Source organism: Megalobrama amblycephala, linkage group LG20 (genome assembly GCF_018812025.1).
Source record: "Megalobrama amblycephala isolate DHTTF-2021 linkage group LG20, ASM1881202v1, whole genome shotgun sequence".
Taxonomy (NCBI): Eukaryota; Metazoa; Chordata; class Actinopteri; order Cypriniformes; family Xenocyprididae; genus Megalobrama; species Megalobrama amblycephala.
Window position 1 is genome coordinate 28,110,745 of NC_063063.1, and position 6,000 is coordinate 28,116,744.

A 6,000-nucleotide genomic window follows, 5' to 3' on the forward strand; every position below is an offset into this window, starting at 1 on the left:
TGCTTCAAAATGAGGTAAAAATTATGCTGCCTGCTTGTTCATATAAAACAATAGAGAGATTTAAATTTTCTAAAACATCTTTGGTCAAGAAACACAGTATGCGTGGAGGCGTGAATCCTCATGTATAATGGGTGATTCTCACCTGAGAAGACAAAAGAATCACATAATAATGACCTGAAATGACTTGCATATTAATGAGGCCTTTCAGTCAGGTAGGCTGTGAAAAAACCCTCTGTGATCATGATTCAAATCTCATCATGGTGTAAATCAAACATACAGAAAAAACAGCAATACTGTGAAATATTATTACAATTTAAAATAATGGTATTCTATTATATTCTTTAAAATATAATGTATTTCTGTGATGCAAAGTGTCTGAACAATTATGTTACCTCTATGGCATTTCATATAGGCTTTTAGCTTAAAAGCATGCACATTTGGAGAAATATTGATGGATTCTCATATGTTTGTCAATTTTCTATACAGAAGAGTAATATTTATTCAGGATTTATTGTCATTACTATGAGTGCTGGATACTGTTTTTTCAATTCATACTTGCAGCCGGAGGGCGCTCTGTACACCTTTAGTCCACAAATGCCTGAGCACTAAAGAAGAATAGGCAATCCACGAACTAACCAAACTAACAGAGGCCAGAGATCGCTAACTATAGCTATTCAAAACACTTTTCAAGACAATAAATACATGATTGAGACGATGAATGCATGCATTGCCTCAGTATTTGCGTCTGAATAGCGCTGGCTCTGTGGGCGTGGCCGCATTAGCGGATAATGAGCTGAATCACGGACTTCTGACATGGCTCTCTTTTCATACAGATTACATAAACAGAGAATATTTGTTTTCAATTTGATTTACACGATTTAAAACCTGACATTTCAACGTTTTTTTAGACATAAGTCTAATTTTTTTGTGATTAGTATTCACTAAGTTACAGTTCATTTTCTGAGAACTATCAGATTGGAGTTCGTTCAGAGGGAGACGAGAGATCACGCATCATGTTAGTTTTCTTTATTTTACAAAAAGCACAACATTTTGTTTTTACTCTGAGTGTACATAAATAAAAGAAGATATTCCACAGATTAAAATGGTGTATAACTCTTAATTGTATGTGCAACATTGACAGAGTATTTTGAGTCTCTTTCACACTGGTAAGAAAAAAACCGCGGTGGTATCGCCGGCGATACCCTCAGACCTCAGAGTGTTAATTTTGGATCATTTTTATCCAAAAAAGTCACAGACTGCAGCTTTAATGAATGCTGGTAACCAAACAGTTTATAGTTGCCATTAACTTCCATAGTATTTTTTTCTTTCTATGGAAGTCAATGGCTACCGTCAACTGTCTGGTTACCAACATTCTTCAAAATATCTTCTTGTGTTCAACAGAAGAAAGAAACTCATACAGGTTTGAAACAACTTGAGGGTCAGTTCATTTTTGTGTGAACTATCCCTTTAAATTCTAAAAATCTTGTCCTACACTGAAGCTCTGAAATAATAAATAGCACTTTATTTTGGTCAGTTTGGATCTTGGAAATTGGTACTACTGGTATTGCTATTATAATAAATACATACATACAGAGTACATACACGTTACATACTTGTGTTCTGGTTCAGAGGTGGCATTCCTGAGAGGGGAAATGCTCAGCGAAAACCTGTGAGATAAAAATCTCAGCGATTACAGCAGTCCTTCTAATACTATGCATCTTTGAGGTGTAGGTATGTCATAACCGGTGAGATGGGAAGAAAAACACAACAGAATAAACCCCACTGGGCACGGCAAGAAGTCTAAAACTGTTTCCGAAAAGAAAAATTACTTGAGGTGTCAAGACCCAGCAGGGAAAGCTGTGAGCCAGAGCGCTAAACAATTCACTCACAAACACAAGTCTAGGACAAAATGAACAATACTGCAAAAAAAACTGCAAGCCTTTGATATAAGTTCAGACAGAAACACACAGAACATAAAACAGCTTGTATTGTGGGCAAACAAATGCAGAAATAAAAGTAACTATACTGTACAAAGATTACACAAAGCTCATGAAGACAGCAAATGAATAGCACCAAAACCAAAACTGTCATGATTTACTCACCCTCATGTCCTTCCAAACATGTGGTTACTTTCTTTTTGCTTTTGATTCTCCAAGGAGAGTTCAGAGTAGAAATGACTGTTACACTATGCCAAAAAATAACTAACTAACTAACTAACTAAATAAATAAATGCATAACTGGTGCTCTCTGCCAGTGAGCGTTTGTTGTTGTTGTTGTTGTTGTTGTTGTTCATGGCACACAGTATATTTTGTTGTTTGATTATCCGAACATACAATATATCAAAAGAAAAAAACGAGCCTCTTCTTTAAAAAAAATCTAGCTTCATGCATTCTTTTTTTTTATCAACACTTGAATGTGGGTTAGTTTTATATTTCACACAGAATATTTTGTTGTTTGAATATCTGAACATACAATATGTCAAAAGAAAAGAAACGAGCCTCTTCTTTAAAAAAAAAAAAAAAATTAGCTTCATGCATTCTTTTTTATCAATGCATGAATGTGGGTGAGTTTCATTTAAAAAGTAACATTTTGAACAAAACACTGTAAAATAAATCCCAGTAAAATTTACGGTAAACAACCGGCAGCTGTGGTTGCCAGAACTTTACCGTAAAAAATACAGTAGCAACGTAAAAAAAAATCTGTTAAATTTACGGTAAAATAACGTATTTCATTAACTGATATAATGTTAATTTACCAACCTAATGAAGTACTAATATCTGTTTTGTACCTTTATAATACACTGACAGTCACCAAACACAGTGGTGATAAGAGTCACATGATGAATCAAAGTTCATCACAAGCAGCTTTTCCACAAGCTGAGGAGGACAATACTAATATATAGAAGGTGCACACAGTGTCATTCACACACACACTAAACACCATCATGGTAACATGCATGAAATTTTAAAAATGCAATAAACATTAATTTAACAACATTAGATGTAACATAAAACCCTAATGTACATAACTAATTAGAAAAAAATGAGAAAAACTAAGAAGAAACAGAGTTATTTCAACGAAAATATATCAAATGTGAAGTATCACGCAGGGAATTGTGGGAATGTCAATTTACGGTTTTTCACTGTAAATTTTACAATGAATTGTTATTTTTCACTTCCAAAAACTGTGAAATTAATGGTATTTTACCATAAAATAACATTAAATGTACCGTTAGATCTATTACAGTTATTCACCGTATATAGTACGGAAACTTTCTGTAAACCAATTGACAGTTTTTCACCGCAGCATTTTTAGTCTTTTACTGTTAAAATCACTCAAAAGTCATTTTTTACAGTGAAAGCTGTGTGGCTTGGATTCAGAACGATCATCAAATGTAGTAGATCGAGTCCATCAACACCTCCAAAGCTTAGACAGTCCTATAGCTCTTCCTGGATTGACATTTCATTGGCTAATATTTCAGTTTTGATTCATATTCCGTTTAATGTTTGATGATCACGTTAGATTACATATAGCTACATAAGCAATGCTTCTATCGCTTGTTTCTGCTTCTTCTTCATCTGTGTTTTGATCTTTCAGAAGATGCGTATTAGCGCCCCCCATCATATAACAGTAGCTACATTTACATGGACACTTTTTGTTTCAATGAAATCATTTTGATTGATGAATCTGAACATAGTGTTTACTATAGTGATCAGGTTGTTGTGCACGTTTATGTAACAAGCTTCAAATTGGAATTTATTTTTTTGACATGCACACACTGCAAGAATATACAAAGTATTCAAATTTTCCTAAATTTCTTCTTTTCTTTGTTTTAAAGAGCAGACTTAGTATTTATCTATTTCAGGTCCTAATTAGGAGAAGACAAGCATATGAATCATTGTGCAATGCTGCTTATATGTAATAAGCCGTTAAAACGCCACTTCCCGCACCTAGAACAAGGAATCTGTGGTTGAGAGTCCGAAACAAGGACTGGTGGGACAATGTCCTGCACCACTTCACAGACAATGAGTGGAAGGAAAATTTTAGAATGACACAACTGTCATTTATAACACTTCATTCAACAACAACAACAGCTCATTCCTTGTGTCATTCGTCATTACACCATTTCTCCATCATTGCACGTGCACAGTACTTTCAGTTTCGGTTTTAAATCCGATCAAGTGTTTACATGTCCTCTTGATCGTATTAGAAAAGGTGGTAACACTTTACTTGAAGGCGTGTGCATAAGACTGACATGACACCTTCATAATCATGACATGACACGTGTCATGAATATAAAGGAGGTTTTATGCATGTTTATGACAACTGTCATTAAGTGTCATTCGCTCAATTATGTCATTTTTAATGCAAAGATGACATTGTTTGAGATGTCTTTGTTACGACAACTTGACATAAACCGATACATCATAACCTGTCACTGTCTTTGTCATGACCACTTGACATTAGCAAAACATCATAACCTGTCATAAACATGACATAGCAGATTAATTATCAAACTTAAGAAACTACTTAGCTTTATGGGTGAACATTACATTACATTATTTTGGTAACATTTCAGTATAGGGAACACATATATAAACGATTAACTATGACTTTTCCCTCAATAAACTCTTAATTTACTGCTTATTATAGTTCATTGTTAGGTTTAGGTATTGGGTAGGATTAAGAATGTAGAATAAGGTCATGCAGAATAAGGCATTAATATGTGCTTTATAAGTACTAATAAATAGCCAATATTTTAGCCATATGAATGCTAATAGTAATAAGCAACTAGTTAAAAGACCCTAAAATAAAGTGTTACCATTATTTTATAACAGTGTCATCTTTTTTAAGAAATTTGAAATTGTCTATTATCTGACCTTCTGTTGGAGAAAACTTAAAAAAACAAAAAACAAAAATAAAAACAAAAACAAAAAACATGAAATTAAAAATAGTCATGACGCTGTTATAAAATTATTTGTCAGAGTATTGTCACTTAATGACATTTTAATGACAAGTTCAATTTGTACCACTGTACTTGAGCTCAAGATACATATTCATGACACTATTATAATGGCCTCATGACAGCCAATGTCAAAACCAACCACATGACAGTTTAATGTAATGTTAACCCATAAAGCTAAATGATGTCAAGTTGTCATGACAAAGCCACTGACAGGTTATGATGTATTGGTTTATGTCAAGTTGTCATAACTCGGACATCTCAAACAATGTCATCTTTGCATTAAAAATGACATAATTGAGCGAATGACACTTAATGACAGTTGTCATAAACATTCATAAAACCTCTTTCATATTCATGACACGTGTCATGTCATGATTATGAAGGTGTCATGTCAGTCTTATGCACACCCCTTCAAGTAAAGTGTTACCGAAAAGTTTTAAACCACTCCTTACAATCTGAATGAAATTTTAATTGGATTTGGCCAATTCATTCTGATTGACGTGGTTACATGTGACGTTCCATTTTTATTCCGACTGTGCTAGTAGTCCAATTACAATCGGATTATTAGGGTCCATGTAAACGTAGCTACTTCATCTTCCACTGATTTAGTCCACTTAAATCCCATCCCTTTCTTACAGTTGACTGCAAGCTCTATAGAGAGCATCAAATGTAAAAAGTTAGAAAAATAGTAGAAAATAAACATGTTGAGGAAAATTAAACAGGAAAATGAATGACATTTAAAAAAAAAAAAAAACATTATTTTGTGGGAACCAAAATATGGATGTCAGTGAACTTTAAGTTATAAGGTGGTTTTTGATTATGTTTCTGAGATTTTAAGGAACAGTCATGAAACATGTCTTTGAGTCCTTTTAAGTGCTGAGATAGAAACTCAATGCACTTTACCTCAACTCTCTCATCCGTTATCTGTCTCATCCTGTTTTAAAATGCTCCTTTGTCATTCCTTTTCTCTTGTATGTTCCCATTGTCTGTGGCATTTTCTCAGGGTTATAGTCTGTGTAAGTATGAATAAAATA